The sequence below is a fragment of the Canis aureus genome, chromosome 31, assembly GCF_053574225.1.
Source record: "Canis aureus isolate CA01 chromosome 31, VMU_Caureus_v.1.0, whole genome shotgun sequence".
Taxonomy (NCBI): Eukaryota; Metazoa; Chordata; class Mammalia; order Carnivora; family Canidae; genus Canis; species Canis aureus.
Window position 1 is genome coordinate 18903784 of NC_135641.1, and position 16928 is coordinate 18920711.

General features: G+C 36.7%; 1 protein-coding gene across 37 annotated transcripts in view; it reads left to right on the forward strand.

The window, feature by feature from the left end:
- The window catches only part of LOC144302453 (uncharacterized), a 696165-nt gene that overhangs the window by 118593 nt on the left and 560644 nt on the right, over positions 1-16928 (forward strand). Inside the window, exon 1 of one of the 37 annotated variants that reach the window (XR_013369312.1) lies at positions 11631-11645. The exons of the other annotated variants lie outside the window; for them this stretch is intronic. The gene's annotated coding sequence lies outside the window, so the exon portion shown is untranslated. Of the gene's footprint in view, positions 1-11630; positions 11646-16928 lie in introns of those variants that run through there. 37 annotated transcript variants of the gene reach the window in all.

The following is a 16928-nucleotide window of genomic DNA, read 5'->3' on the forward strand; positions in this document are numbered from 1 at the left end:
TTTATTTCTGAGAGACACAGAGAGAGGCAGAGACATAGGCAGAGGGAGAAGCAGGCTCCCTGCTGGGAGCCCAATGCAGGACTCGACCCAGGACCCCATGTTCATGCCCTGAGCTGAAGGCAGATGCCCAACCACTAGGCCACCCAGACATCCCAGGTCAACACCTTTTAACTCTACCCCTTTCAGTGAGGTTTTTTTCCATACATTTATAATACAGTTAGGTCCTTTTGTCACAGTCTGCATTCCTTTGTAGAATCCCTTGATCTCCTAAGTAATTGTAAAATTTGAATAAAGTTCACTTTTTGCTTTGTTAAATACTATGGATTAGGACAAATGCATTGATATTATATATCTACCATTAAAGTGTGATACAGAATACTTGCTCTGCACTCAAAATCCCCAGTACTAAAAATCATCTAACTTTTCCACTCCCCCTAAGCCTCTGGCAACCACTGATTTTTTTACTCTATCTATAATTTTGCCTTTTAAAGATTGTAATGTAGGTGGAATCATGCACATGCAGCCTTCCCCAGACTGGCTTCTTTCACATAGCAACAACCATTTAAGGTTTATCAGTGTATTTCTTTACTTCTAGCATTTTCTTTCTTTGTTTTCATCTCTCTGCTTATATTACCCATATGTTCTTGCATTTTGTCTACTTTTTTCGTTAGAGCTCTTTACATATTAATCATAGTTATTTAAAGGTCCCCATGTGATAATTCCAAAATCTATGTAGTATCAAGTCTGGTTTTGATACTTGCTTTGTCTCTTTAGACAGTGGTTTTTTTTACTTCCTTTTTGTCATTTTTTTGTTTAAAACAGATACTATGGGGTGTCTGGTGGCTTAGTCGGTTAAATATCTGACTAGATTTCAGCTCAGGTTGTGATCTCAGAGTTTGGAGATCAAGCCCTCCGTTGGCTCCCAGCTCAGTGCAGAGTGTGCTTGAGATTCTCACCTTCTGCTCCTCCCTCACCCATGCATGAGTGCTCTCTCTTTCTCTTCAATAAATAAGTAAAATAAACCTTTTTAAAAAATTAAAAAAAAGAAAAGAAAACCAGACACTATTGGCTAATGGGAACTGAGATAAATAAGCCTTTAGTGTGAGGTTTTATGTTAATCTGGTTAGGAGTTATGTTGTGTTTAATCTTGCCTATAGTTGTAGATGCCAGAGGCTTCAGTTTCCCTTAGTGTCCTTGTTTTTCTTTCTCCTGTTGTATTTGTGTTTCTCTGAGAACTTCTTCTTAAATATAATCTGTACCTTGGAGTTCCTTCCACTCCAATATTATTATATTGAAGCCCTATTGATGTGGTACTAAGATACAGAGGAGAGGAAACATTTTATAATTTTATAGTGAAATCTCAGTTTAAAAAAAAAAAAGATTATTTGACAAAAAGAGAGGGAGAGCACAAGTAGGCAGAGCAACAGGCAGAGGGAGAGGAAGAAGCAGGCCCTTCACTGAGGAGAGAGCCTGATGTGGGGCTGGATCCCAGGACCCTGGGATCATGACCTGAGTGGAAGGGAGGTGCTTAACCAACTGAGCCATCCAGATGCCCCAGAAATCTGTTTTTAATGGACTGTTGTCCTTGTGTTGTGACTTTCACAAATGTTTCTTATCCTTTTATTCTCCCCCTTTAGATCAGAAAAGAAGGTTAGATGGGGCTGGAGTTGGGTACTTGCCCTTTCTCCGTGGTCAGATGAGGCTCTGATAAAATGTTTTTCTTGGAGAGTAGACCTTTTCATGGAGAATGCTCTTGGTTCTTTCATAGCATTTACATTTCCACTTTCTTTGCCACAAACGCAAAGGAATTTTTCTTGGATCTTTACTTTGAGAACCTGGCAGGATTATTGGGGATAAAACCCATGAAAGTGTAGGGGCCTCCCTAAATTTGGGCTCCTAGCAATTTCTCACTATTGAGCTAGTCCACATTTGGCCTCTAATAATTTATAAAATTACCATTTTAAGTGACCCTACATTTATGGCTCTAGTGGCTTCTGTTACAGAGTAGCCTGATTACATCTGTGATTGACATTATATCTGTGTTGATATTATAAACTGTTGTGAGCTGTGATTGGCTATGATTTCAGAGTGGTGGTTTGCCCTGTGACCTGACTTTTCTGATGAATCCAATAAATATGATTGAATTTTAGTTTTGTCAGCTTTTTTCTTATTGTAAGGATAGGAGTGACTACTTATAAGCTATTTACATGTTGGAGCTAAAACCAGAGGTCATGTTATTTATTTTTAATTTAGCATTTTACCCCTCTTCCATCTTAAAAAAATAGCAAAAACTTATGTAATGTTTACTGTGTAAAGGCATTATACCAAATATTTTTGTATTAACCAACTAAAATTTCACAACCTTGTAATGTAGATACTACAAATCATCCTCTTTTGCAGATAAGGACACTGAAATGCAAAGAGGTTAAGTACTTGCCCAAGAATATATAGCTGGTAAATGGTTATCCACGATTCAATATTCAGGCAATCTCCCTCCAGAATCTATACTCTTAACCATGACACAGACTCCTGAATCCTGTCTCAATAATTGCATTGTTTGATGGCAACTACATCACCAAGGAAAGTTTTTGTAGAAAGAAAATTTATTGGTAGTAGTGAAATTTTTACATGAAGAATAATGTCTATTTTCCCCTCCTGCCTGGTTAATATATAGATGAATTAATTACAGGTGTAAAATCCTTCCTTTTTAGAACTTTGTAGACAATGCTCCATTATTTCATTGTTTTCTAAATTTTTGAAGATGAAAAGTCTGATGCCAATCTGATTTTTATTCATTTGCAGAATATACATTTTTTTCTCTCTGGGAGCTTGTGGATTTTTTTCATTATCTTTAAAGTTTAGAAAATGCTTGATGTGTCTTCTTCTTCTCCCATTTTTTCTACCTTGTATTTGGTGGGTCTTTTTTGATCTGAAGAATCAAAGCTTCCTTCAGTTCAAATTCTCCTTTTTATTTCCTTGATTATCCACTATCTACTCCATTTTATTCTACTGCACTTTCAATTAGGTAGGTATTGTATCTTTAGATCTACATTCAGTCTCTTAATTTTTTTCATATAACTTCTTTGTCTTTTAATTTATTCTCTGGAGACAGCAACAAATTTCTCAGTTCTCTTTTTTCTGTTATTCTGATCTCACATCTTCTGTGTCTTTAAGCAGTTGCTCAGAATTTTTTGCCCTTTTTTTGTTTCCATTGTTTAATTGCTTTGCTCTTTCCTTCTCCTTTGTATTCCCATTTTTTAAAAAAATATTTATTTATGATAGAGAGACAGAGAGAGAGAGAGGCAAAGACACAGGCAGAAGGAGAGACAGGCTCCATGCCGGGAGCCCCACGTGGGACTCAATCCTGGGGCCCCAGGATCGTGCCCTGGGCCAAAGACAGGTGCTAAACTGCTGAGCCACCCAGGGATCCCCTGTATTGTCATTTTTATGGAATTTTGGAAGGGAAAAGTTATTCTGTCATCTTTGTCTAGAGATTTCAAAGGGGAATTAGAATGTTGTAAACACTTTGGAATGTACTCTTGACAAGTTGATACTATAAACTGTTGTGGTCATTGTAGTGGTGTTCTAATGATATTGTTTAATTGTTAGTTGGTGATTTTTATTTACATTGCCGAGTTAAGAATAAAAGATGGGCTAGAGATAACTCTTGGTTTGGTGAAATAATTAAGCCTATGTTCTGTTACCAGCATATACCCCTATCAGTAACAGTGGCTCACTAGTGTACTAAACTTGGCATTCTTGATGCCCTTCCCCACTCTCCTAGAATTGAGATCACTTAACAGTACCTGAAGTGGCCTAGGGGAAACTTTTAGTAAATTTATGATGCATTTCAGTTCTTGAAGATTTCTTGTTTATTAATAGACTTCCTTATTGGTCTTCGTGAATATTTTGGAAGGATTGTGGAAGACCATCTCTCAGATAGGGCAGGATATCTTGTTCCTCCAGTTACATGCATTAAAAGAGTTCTTACCCCCAATACAACTGGATGACAATAGATCAGGATATTAAACACATAAGATTAGCAGAAGGAGGAAAAATATATCAGGAATGGGATGGAGAGGTCACACTTTGTCATACTAATGAATCTCCTTAGTGCAAAATTCAGTAAATAATAAAGGACCTCAAAGGTTTCATGAGTGTATTAAGTGTTGCCACAACCAAAAAGAGGAAAGCATAAATCAGAAACAGTTGTGAGAAGAAGAGATTGGAATACATGGGCATTTGATAGCAGAAGTTAAATGATCTTAGAATTATGACAATGGCAAGTGTTGAGAAGCTTTTTTTTTTCTTTCTTTGAACTTTTAGGGATTGAGATGGTCAGGAGTTTTGAATGATTCTTGATTTTTCTCAGGCATCTGAAGTACTTCCAGCCCTAGAGAACCAAAGGAAGAGTAAGGTCCAGAAGAGAATTTGTAGGTGACTGTATACTTCAGGACTATTAATGAGAACAAAGATATGATGACCTGCTTTTCTTCCCTGTCTGCTAGATCACTAAGATAAGAAAGGAGGCAGAAATCTTTTGGTCGGAAAGTCCAGAAACAAAGACAAGCATTTGACAGGAGCTCCTGTAGTGTAATAGAGGGAGGGCATTAAAGATTTTCTGATCAGGAAATAACATGATCATAGATGTGCTTTGGAAAGCATGATTGCCACACAGGTGTGGGATAGATCATAGTGAAGGGAAATATAATATGGGGGAGACCAGTTGATTATTACATGTGTTCAGGTGATTCGGTAATGAAAATCTGAATTAGGGTGGTGAGAGTTCAAATAGAATGGTGGCGACAGAATGAAGAGATAATGTTTAGATAGACTAAAGGACTTGAAAAACGGTTGGCATAGAAGATGTGAAGGAAGAACATAGAATACGAACAACACAACGATAACAAGAGTAAACTTCCTTTGTGTGTTTTCTATGTCTCAGGGAACTGTTATGGGTTCATTAAATGTCATAATTTATTTAATCCTCTCAACAACCTTATGTCATAGGTACTATTATTAGCTCTATTATACTATGATTAAAAGAAAGCACAAAAAGTTTATATGATTCACTGTAGGTGACACAATAGATATTGTCAGTATTTGAAAATTGAATCTTGGCTTTATCTCTCACAGAGTGTGTTTTGGTTAATTCTCCATCCATTTACTTGGGCAGACCAGAGTACTTGAAGTCATTCTAGACGTTTTTGTTACCCACATCTACTACATTATTTAAGTCAGTTGATTCTTTTTGTTAAATGTCTCCCACATTAATTCCCTGCTACTTCATCCCTATCACCCTCTTTCTAGATGAGGTATTCATCTCTTTTCTTGCTGTGATAACTTTTTGGCTGTTTTACCTGATCTTAGTCTAACCACAGCTCTAAACCATTTTTCCCTTAACTTTAAAGCAACGCTGTCCAATAGAATTAGAAAGCATCCACATATGTAGTTTTATGTTTTCTAGTAAGACATTAAAAATAAAAAATAAAAAATAAGTAAAATTAATTTTAATATTTTATTTAATCGAATGTATCCAAAATTTTATTATGTTATTAACATGTAATCAGTATAAATTTTTTTTTAGATTTTACTTATTTATTTGAGAGAGAGAGAAAGAGCATGAGTGGAGGGGAGGGGAAGAGGGAGAGGGAGAAGCAGGCTCTCTGAGATCATGACCAAAGCTGAAGGCAGAAGCTTAACTGACTGAGCAACCCAGGCATCCCCAATGTAAAATCTTAATGGGGTATATTATATCCCCTTATTTCCAACTGAGATATGGTACATACTTTATACTTATAAGACATTTCAGTTTGGATGAGCCATAACAAGTGCTCATACGTGGCTAGTGACCTCTATAGTGACAGCATAGCTCTGGAATGATCCTTCTAAATTATAAACCTGGTTATGTCACTTCCCCATTCAAAATGCTTTCATTACCTCCATATCACCTAAACTCCATGGGAGGATATAAAAGGATCTTTATGATCTATCTCTTGGCTAGCAGTGTGGCCTTTTCTCTCTGCTCTCACTTTACACTCCAGCTACGCTGAATACCTTTCCATTCCAGAGAACATTCCACTTAATGCCTTTATAGCCATTACGTAAGCTTCTTCCCTGCTAGAATGGTCTTCCTTGATTGTCTACCTGGCAATAAAGTACAGATCTTCCTGGTGCCAATTCAGCACACCTCCTCTGTAAAAACTTCCCTAACTCTTCAGTTAGAAATAGAATTTTAACTCGGAACTTTGTACCTGCCTTAGTGATCATATTTGTACTGAAATTGGTTCACGTCTGCCTTTACCAAGCTAAAAGCTCTCAAAAGCAGAGGTATCTTTTCATGTTTGTATTATTAGCATCCACCTGGATGGCATCCAGAAGGTGTTAAATAAATGCTGGTTGAATGAATAAATGAAAACAGAAGTGAAAATCTCTAATGTTTTGAGTTTGGGTAGATAGGGAGAGGGGTTGTATGATTAGAAGAAAGGAGGATGTGACTATTAGGAAGATAAGCTGGTATGAGTAGGAAACTTTGCTTTAGTAGCAAACTTGAAGCACAGTGAGTTGAGGAACAGTATTAAGACTCACCAATATACTTTTAGCTTTAAAAATGTATTTACCATTTTTAGTCTTGAATTAAGAACAGAACTATTTTAGGGACCCCTGGATGGCTCAGCAGTTGAGTGCCTGCCTTCAGCCCAGGGCGTGATCCTGGAGTCCCAGGATCGAGTCCTGCATCGGGCTTCCTGCATAGAGCCTGCTTCTCTCTCTGCCTATGTCTCTGCCTCTCTGTATCTCTCATGAATAAATATATAAAATCCTTAAAAAACAACAGAACTGTTTTAGAAGTTGAGCTATAACTTGATCTTAAGAGACTGTGATAGTATGAAAATTATACTAGGCTTTACAGTGCTCCTTTGACTGATGCCTCATTAGCAATACAGAGAGGTATGCTTGCAGAATAAATAGATTGATTTTAAAAATATGCAAATGGTGCTTTTAGAAAAAGCATAACAAACAAAGGAAATATAGGCAAAGAATAAAAGTCATACTCAATCCCACCACCAGAGATAACCACTGTTAATAAATAATTTGCTGCATTTGCCTCTTGAAATATGTTTTAACTGTTTTATTATAATCAATTTTGCAACTTCATTTTTTCCTTTTTAAAATTGTTTCATAAATGTCTTCTGATGTCATTATCATAGTGATAATGAACTATGAACATTTTAAAGGCTGTATATTATTCCATCTTATGGATATACTATAACAGATCACTGTCCATGTAAATTATACAACCTCAATAAAATATAGAGAAAAGGATCTAGAAGAGATTGTGAGAATACTTTCTAGAGAGGAAATTACATGTCAAGTTTGTGTGGACAAATGCTTTGATGTCCCAATTTCAAGTCAGATAGCATTACTAAGTCATGCTGTGTGGGCGTGATATACACTGCATCTGCCACATATACATCTCAATGCATCAGGGTGAAAGAGGTAAACATTCATGTATGCAAATGGCATCCAGAGATACCATGAGTAACTTTGAAGGTTGGTCATTTGAGGTGGTTTTACAAGAGTGCCATAGACTGGATATTTGAGTCTCCTCAGAATTCCTATGTTGAAACCTAATCTACAACGTGATGATATTTGGAGATGGGGCCTTTGGGAGATGGTAAGGTCATGAGGGTAGAGCCCTCATAAGTGGGACTAGAGCCCTTATGAAAGAGTCCGTGGCCCCAGAGTGCTCTCTAGCCCTTCCTCTTTATGAGGATACAGTAAAGAAAAGAACTGTTTATTAACCAGGAAGTGGGGTCTCAGCAACCACCAAATCTGGTGACACCTTATTTTGGACTTTTAGTCTCCAGTACTATGAGAAATAAATCTCTATTGTTTATAAGCCACCCAAGCTATGGTATTTTGTTATGGTATTTTGTTAGTGCCCAAATGCACTAACACAGGCAGTTTGTGTTTAGTGGGAGTAAGTTGCTTCATCCATTAAGTAATTCATTAAAGAGCTCTTTCTTGGTTAGATATGTGGTATCCCCCATGCACTTCCTTCAGGTAATGTGGACATAGGGAACTGCAGTCTGGCATCAGGGTCTGTGGAGTTAGATACATGGCACTTGATTTTGTTTGTTATTTCCTTACACAGAGAATATTGGGGAAGCCCTATTTGCATCTCACTCCATTCATTTGAAATATGTACACACACACATGCACCAGGACTATAATATGAGGGTCAATAATAGGCCAAGGACTGTAAATTAAATGAAACATAGAATAGTGTTGCAGCCTTTGAGAGCCTAAGAATTTGGGGGAAAAGATAAGTAAACATACAAATTGCAATGAAATATTATAAATTATATATATATATGGAAAAATATATATAAAATAGAGTAATTCTCCCTGGGAAGGTAACTTTTGAACTGGATCTTATAGGTAGAGTAGTCATCTGGAAGATGAGGAAAGGGTAGGGATGTGCAGGTTATGCCCCATATGTCTCCATTTGCCCCCCTAAATTTGTTCTCCTCCTAGCTCTGCCCTCCCTAGGGGGCTGTCCCTTAGCATCTGTATCACCCAGGATCAGCTCTGGCTTCCATTTGGATTCAGCCAATTGGAGATAATAGTAGGAGGTCAGAGAGTAAGAGGAAAGAGAGGTGGGAGTGTTTCTTCTTCCACTCCCAGCTTTGCTGCATTATTCTGCCAGTGACTGATCTTTCTACCTCTTTGTTTTGGGAAGATAGCAGGTGGCAGATGGCAGTGCCATTGCACAGAGTGAACTGGGAAGAAACAGGATCAGAGAGAATAAGGAGTAGCAACTATTATGGTAGCTCCCATAGAGGATGAGGAAAGTCTGTGTTAGGGCAGTGGAGGTGGGCTGGAGATAAAAGGGTACATTTGAGAGACATTTCTGAGGTAGACATTATGAGATTTAGTGATCAGTTAATACAGGGAGTTAGAGAGGAGGTAAATATGACAAGTTTTATTGTCTGGCCCTACCACGGTAGATGATGACAGGAGTATGAGGATGAGATGTAGAGGAGAAAAGGGAGAAGATAATGATAAGATTGACTCAATGTAGGTTTTTATTTGCCAGAAGAACATTGGGTTATGCCTATATACTTCCTTGTATTTATAAAGGAATTTTAAATTATTACAATGAGTACTTAAAAGACCTCCTGTGTGCCACACACTTACTACCACGTGGGGGGATTTGAGATGGGAGCTTTTAGCTAAGGAAGAGTTAATCTTGTAACTCTCAAATAATTTGTTGATAATAGGATGAAGGAAACTTGGAACCAGTGCTTAAAAATGTTAAATAAGTAAGGGGAAATATTTTTGGTGAATACAAGTGGAGAAAATTCCTGACCTTGCAAATGAGTGTAAAAATAAGGAGGTTCTGTTGTCTAAGTTTTTCTTTTTAAATTTGATATTATTCCTGCTAAAATTTATTTTTAAAAGAGTAACATTATCAGCCATTATTGAAGTCAATTTCCAAGGCTAAAGTGAGAGGGATGATTTTTCTGTCATTTGTTACCAGGAGCTATACTTCCAGTGCTGTGATTATTTCAAGGTGAAAGGTGAGAAGAAATGCTCCTTACCGTTTATTCAGCTGGGATGTCAGTATTGGTAATCTCACTCGCTATGGTATTTGAACCTGTTGGCTCTGAAAGGATTTACTCTTTTGCACAAAGAGAGAGCAGAATGGTGGTGTCAAAGATAAAAAGAAATGAGATTTAGAAAAAGTGGATTTCTGTGTCACAAAATAGCTTTTTATTCAGGGAAGCTTTAATAGGAATTTAATAGTATTGTTTCACATAAAGGGCTCGATTAACACAGTGTGATGAAAGGTAGATGTATTTATAGTTTAAAAATTTATACTTCTCCGTGACATCATTTAGTGAATTAAAAAAATCAAGGATTAGTATTAGGCTATTTCTTGTATTATTATTAAAACACTTCCATTTTACATTTACAAACACACACATAGATTTTGTTTAAATATTATATCTAGAAGGACTCTTATGTACCTGAGGTGGTGGAAGAGACCAGTTCAATCCAGGCACTGGGAAGTGGAGGAAGTACCTTCTTTTCTGTAATTTTAGTCAAGGGCTAGATCCCCTTGTTTGACCACAGCTTCTGAAAATAATGGTATTAGATACGCTTTAGGGGATCAATTGACATATGCTGGAAGGTACAATACCACCTATCTAGGAGTTTGCTAACTTAGAGAAAAGCAATGGCCTTAGAAATAAATAAACAGTAATTAGAGATGGGATTTTAGAGATTCTACCCAACCTGTTTATTTTACAAATGAAAAAACTGAGGCCTGGAGATGTTAAATAACCTACCCAAAGTGTCATAGCTAGTTCATGGTAAAGCTAAGGCAATTTACTTAAAGCACAATGCATTTCCTGGGGGCCCCACATATCTCACTTTGAGCATAACAGAGCAAAAGTGAGGAATATGGGGAGAGGAAGCTTGCTAATGGGGTTGCTTTTTTTAGCACTAGAGCCTTTGGGTTTTTAAAAGTTAGTGCATAGCTACTATTTTCTCAGTGTGGAGTTCACTATTTTTGCATGGAAGTAGAGTCAATATCAGATGAATGGGGTGAAAAGGGAAGACGAGTGATGTACTAGGCAGAAGGTTGGGTATACTTTGTGGGATTTTGGGCCACCATAGTTTCTCTGGACTTAGGTTCCTCAGCTAACACTTGCTGTGTGGCTTCATTGGTATTATTGTGATAGATATACCTTGGCCACCCAACATTCATTTCTATTAAATTATTTTTGAGATAGCAGCTTGATTTCTTTTTTTGGAAATTTATTTTTCCCTCTTAGTGAGACTATTGTTCAAAGTGTCCTGCCTTTCTCTAGCCAAACGGTAGACATGTTGTTCAAGCTAGTCTATCAGAGTTTCTCTCTGGGACTTTATTTCCTGAGAGGACCACAAAAAGGTATAAGAACACATTTTATTTCTGGCTAATGTTTATTAGTGATTCCCAAAAAACACATCCATCAGTTCCTGCTAGTTGGAACCCTGGAGTTGCCCTTGTTCTCATTTCTTCTCAGATGAATGGGTGTTTCTTCTCCAGCCTTCCCATCATGTCATTGAATCACTCAGAATCTTTCTTTTTCAGGTTTCTTCCTAAGTTAGCTAGATTTAGTTTCTGTTGCTTACAACCTAGATTGGTATATCCATTGACTTAGCATACAGCTAAAATAAAATATAAGCCTTCAATAAGGTAGATATTATTATATATGTATATTAATCTTTTTTTTTCAGTGTCTTCTAAATTATATATTTAGAGGTCCTGACATGGAGTCTGGTGTTCCATGTCTCAGTCAACTAGGTATAGTACATATGTTTGCAGCCTGGAAATTTTGTAATTCCAGAAACCCTGCATCCTAATATTTAAGCCTCAAGAGCAGTAGAATCTTGAGGGAGGGAAGAAATGTAAAAATAAAATATGTGGCAGGTCTGACAGACTGCCACAAGTAAGCTAGAAAAACCTTGAAATGTGAAGGCTAGATGTACCTTTAAGTAAGGGCTCCTTTTTCTCATTTCAGATGATGTCAAGCCAGGGACCAGGGACGTAGATGGAGATTCAGAGCTAATTTAGGATTTGTTGCACTCTGCAGGTACTTTGCATTTGTGCTGCTCATGTCCAAAGAAGAATATCCCTTGTATTCCTCCCGAGTTCCCACATCATTACCTTGCTGAGAGAATAAGGCATGATATAAGAAATATTATCAGCTCTGGGGCTACTCAGAGTGACCCTTCTAAAATGGTACTGTGACCTCTTTAAGATGGCAAAGCTTGTGAGAAACAAATACACCATGATCGTTTTGAAGGAGGATTTTTTGTAAAAATACACATAAGGCAGTGGTTCTCAAACTTTAGCATGCATCAGAATCCCCAAGGGGCTTGTTAAATACAGATTTTTGGGGCCCCATCCTTGAAGTTTCAGTTTCATTTGGCCTAAGGTAAAGTCCAAGAATCTGTATTTCTAATAATGCTGCTAATCTGAGGATCATGCTTTGAGAATGTCGATCTAGGGTAATAATTTAAAAACTTAATATGCTTATCACTTACACTTTAGATTACATGTTCTTGATTGAGGCTAGGGAGGCGATTAAATTAGGGTTGTAACTGCAGGAGTGCAAAGAAAAAGGCAGGATTAATCATCAGCTATTACCAAAACAGAATTTTGAAGCATGCAAGATAACAGACTTGCAAGTGAGATCTGGTTGATAAAGAAAAGGATTTTGTAAATTCCTTTATCTCCTCCTTTAATATATGTAGAGGTAAGAGAATGAATCTGGTCAAGGAGTTGTTTTGTTTTTTGATCAATTTTAAATATGGAAGGCCTTGATGAAGAGGAAAGAAAAAAGGAAAAACTGGTCTTTTTCACTCTCCTGGACTAGGGGTTGAAAAGCCAACTATGAGATGGGTGTTGCTAAGCTGAAGTTTCATGAGGGGAGTTCATGGATTTAGGGACTCCTTCCCTTGTTCCCATTGTAGTCTGGGAGGAGATAATCTTAACAGCCTGTGTGCAGCCATGTCAAAGTCACCTTGATGGCTCAATGTGGTTCGATGGAGAGAGGATCTGAGTTTAGGGGCCTTGAGAGTCTCCCTTAGATTCCATGTAGTGTGGAAAGAATCCACAAGTTCAGTTGTTCTGTATGGATGGGGTAGCTGAAGGTGCCAATGGTGGGCTAACTACGAGATCTTTTCTTGTGATGGGGACAAAGTCCACAGCCAGTGGCTCAAGTGAGGACATCTGGATGAGAGGCAGAGTGGAAGTCCCAGTTTATCTTAGGGAAAACCATGCCCCTAGTAAGAGCTCGGGTGGGGCCCAGTTCAGCAAAGGGTGACCAGTGCCCACTGAGAACACTGCCCCAGCCAAGAGAACAGCTGTAGCCTTTAGCAGCAGCAGATACCCACACAATGATCAGAGATGAGACTGGTCCTATCTAACCAGTCAACAATCCATGCAACAGCCAGAACAGGCACTCTGTTGGAGAAATTAACACCAGCCCAAAGAATAACTTGTGCATGAGTGAATCTCATTTCCTTTCTAATGCTTCCAGGCTACCTTCTGCTGTCACACACCTATGTGCTTTCTTAAATAGAAATGGGAAGGCTCAGAACTTTGAAACCCTGACATTTGCTTGAGTCTTTTAGCAAGAGACTGAGTTAAATTATTGGTTTTAACTGAGGTTATCAGATAGGACTAGAGTTTTCTCCACCCTGTCTCCCCCCACCTGCTACTCCACAGTTACAGAGAAATAAAGATGCTTTCTTTGTACAACTGTGGATATAATTGTTAGCCTGTGTAAAATCCAGGAGTATTAGGCATTGTTGCATATAGAAATTCAAAGAACATCTGTAGAATTTTCTTTCTCTCAGGTCTGTTTCATCCTGTGTTAACTATATTTTTAGGCAGGATTTAACAAGTGATGGTAAAGAAAGTAACCAGCAGCTCATGCTTAGTGATATCCTAGAATTCTGATCAACCCTCCTGAAAGGACTGTAGTCCTGCTGGGTCACATGCTATCTCTTATGGTGGGAGGAGTGGGGCTGTGTCATTGACATCCTTACCTGGTTGAGAGAGGAGCCTTTTCTGGAAGGGAAAAAATGCTGGCTTAACACATGTAAGAGATGTTGTTTAGAACTTAATTGTGCCAATAGGCCCTTTTGTGATCATGATTCCTTCAGATTCCTAGGAAGAAATAGGCTATGAGAAATTATGAAGTGCTCCAGTGTCATTTTCATATATGCTTCTGGAATTTGGAATCTGTAAGAGGCTTATTAAAGGAATTTGGGGAACCAGTATACTCCTCCCCACACATGTGACATTACATAGTTTTGAGTACAAAGGAAAAATCTCCTGTGTTAGGAAAATAGTTGAGACAGGATGCCATTAGTGCATTTTGAGAGTCAGGTCCTCTACCTGCTTCTTCACTTGGTTAACTAATTTATCCTTTAGAACTTACCTAAGGCAATACTTCCTCCTAAAAGTCCTCTCAGTGCTGGAATAAGTGCCTTTCCATGGCTCCTATAATATTCCTGTGAGTATCCCCACATAATTTATTGTACAAATTGGGAGATATTTGAGATTAAATTATAATTCCTCATTTAAAAATTATGCTAAAATAACAGGCATAAATTGGAAAAATAAATTAGAATTGTGTCAGGCAATAGAATGTGTGGTCTTCCTATCTATGGATGCCCTACTATGGTAATTGTTTACTTGTCTGTGTTCCCAAATAGCTGGTGAGCCATTTGATGATGGAGATTATTCTTATCCCAAATGCTCAACACAGTGCTTGATAAATGCTTTTTAATGTTGAATAAAGAAGCTTCCCAATCCTTGAGAGCTGGAGATTTATTTAGTCTCCCTAGATGGAGGGTTAATACATGCTTTAGGTTCATTTGATCATCTTCTTTTCTCTGTTTATTCTTGAATTTGGCACAGAGACTTATATTTTAAAGATCTTCCTTTCATCTCTCTCCAATGCAGATAAGGCTAGTTTCATGATTCTTCTTTGTGAGATCTGAACCACCAGCAAAAGAGAATCAGGCTGTTTCTACAAGTGTTTAGATCTAGTAACTAACTCCTTCCTTTAGCTTTATTTGAAAATTCTTGTTTCATATATATCATACTATAAACCAACAGCCTAAACATAGTAATAGCTTAATTTATTTTGCTTTTTTTATGGTAGGTTTGTATATAAATGCATTTCAAAATATAATCTTCTAAACTCACAGATATTCATAATCATTTAGAAATGATAAAAAAAGTTGTCAAATACTTGTAATTATAGAAATTGTCACTCAAATTACAGGAAGCTTAGAAAAGCTTTATTGCTGTTTAGTTTTGTTTGAATGCTCCTGAGTGTTCTATTGAGAGTTTTGATAAATCAAGAGGACTGAAAATGGAAATGGTCATAGTGTTTAAGTTATGTTACACTTAAATTCATTTAATTAGCTATTTTCACAAACATAGTGTTCTTTTGTAAGAAACATTTAAAAAATCATTTTCTTTTGTGTTTTCCTTTACAGAACCAAAAAAAAAAAAATGATCCCTGCATGCTTTTGTATTTCTCATTCTTTGGTTTTCTTCCAAAGCATGTATATAATTATATGTTCATGTTGTCATGGTGATACAGGGCTAGAATTGTGAGACTGTTGTAATCGTTTCTGTAAGCCTGAAACCTGCTGTCCAGCTCAGCTAAGTCAGCAATGTAATGATAGATGGCCAATGTATTTTTTTGCTGTGATTTAATTTGATGTTATGAAGTATAATTGACATGTAACATTATATTAGTTTTTTGAGGTATAATTTTTTTATGAGGAATAATCGACATGTAACATTATATTAGTTTTAGGTATATAACATAATGAGTCGCTATTTGTATACACTGAAATGATCACCATGAGAAGTCTAGTTACCATTCATCGCCATATAGAGTTACAAATTTTTTTCTTGTGATGAGAGTTTTTAAAATTTGCTCTTATAGAACGTTTAAAATATGTAACACGATATTATTGACTATAGTCACCAGGTTGTACATTAAATCCTCTTGATTTATTTATATTGTAACTGGAAGTTTATACCTCTTGACTTACTTCACCCATTTTGCTCACTTTCCTTCTGGCAACCAGTAATCTCTTCTTTGTATCTGTGAGTTTTGTTTTGTTTTTTTTATATTCCATATATTAATGAAATCATAGGATATTTGTCTGATTTATTTCCCTTAGCATACTATCAGGGTCCACCCATGTTGTCACAAATAGCAAGATTTCATTCTTTTTTATGGCTGAGTATTCTTATAATTTTATATCACATTTTCTTCATCCATTTATCCATTGATAGACACTCAGGTTGTTTCCTTGAATATTGTAAATAATGTTGCAGTGAACATAGGGGGTGCATATACCTTTCTGAATTAATGTTTCCATTTTCTTTGGATAAATACCCAGTGGTGGAATTGCTGGATCATAAGGTAGTTCTATTTTTAATGCTTTGCGAAAATTCCACACGGTTTTCCATTGTTGATATACCAATTTACATCCCCAGTAACTGCACACGGATTCTCTTTTCTCCACATCATCACCAACATTTTTTATTTCATGTCCTTTTGATACTAGTTATTCTGACAGGTGATATGTCCACTGTGGGTTTTATTTGTATTTTCCTGATGATTTCCCTCAACACCACCATGGATTAGTGGTGTTGAGCATATTTTCATGTGCATGTTGATTGTATGTATATATTCTCCGAGAAAATGTCTTTTCAGAGCTGCTTATTTTTTAAATTAGATTGTTTTTTTCTGCTAATGAGTTGTAGGAGGTTTTTAAAAATATTTTGAATATTAACCGTTTATTGGATATAGGATTTGCAAATGTTTTCTCCCATTTAGTAGGTTGCCTTTTCATTTTGTTGATTGTTTTCTTTGTTGTGCAGGAGTTTTTAAGTTTGATGTAATATCAATTACCTATTTTTGCTTTTGTTGTCTTTGCCTTTGGAGTCAGATCCAAAAAATCATCGCCAAGACCAATATCAGGAACTTATTGCCTATGTTTTCTTCTAGGAGTCTTATGGTTTTAGGTCTTACATTTAAATATTTAACACATTTTGAGTTAATTTTTGTGTGTAGCATAAGATAGTAGTCTATTTCCATTCTTTTGCATGTGGTTGTCTAGTTTTCCTAGCACCACTTATTGAAGAGACTGTCATTTCCCCATTATATATTCCTGGATCCTTTGTTGTAAATCAATTGGCTATATATGCATGGATTTATTTCTAGGCTCTCTATTCTATTCCATTGATCTATGTGTCTGTTTTTAATTTTAGTACTATACTGTTTTGATTACAATAGCTTTGTAATATAGTTTGAAATCAGAGAGTATGATGC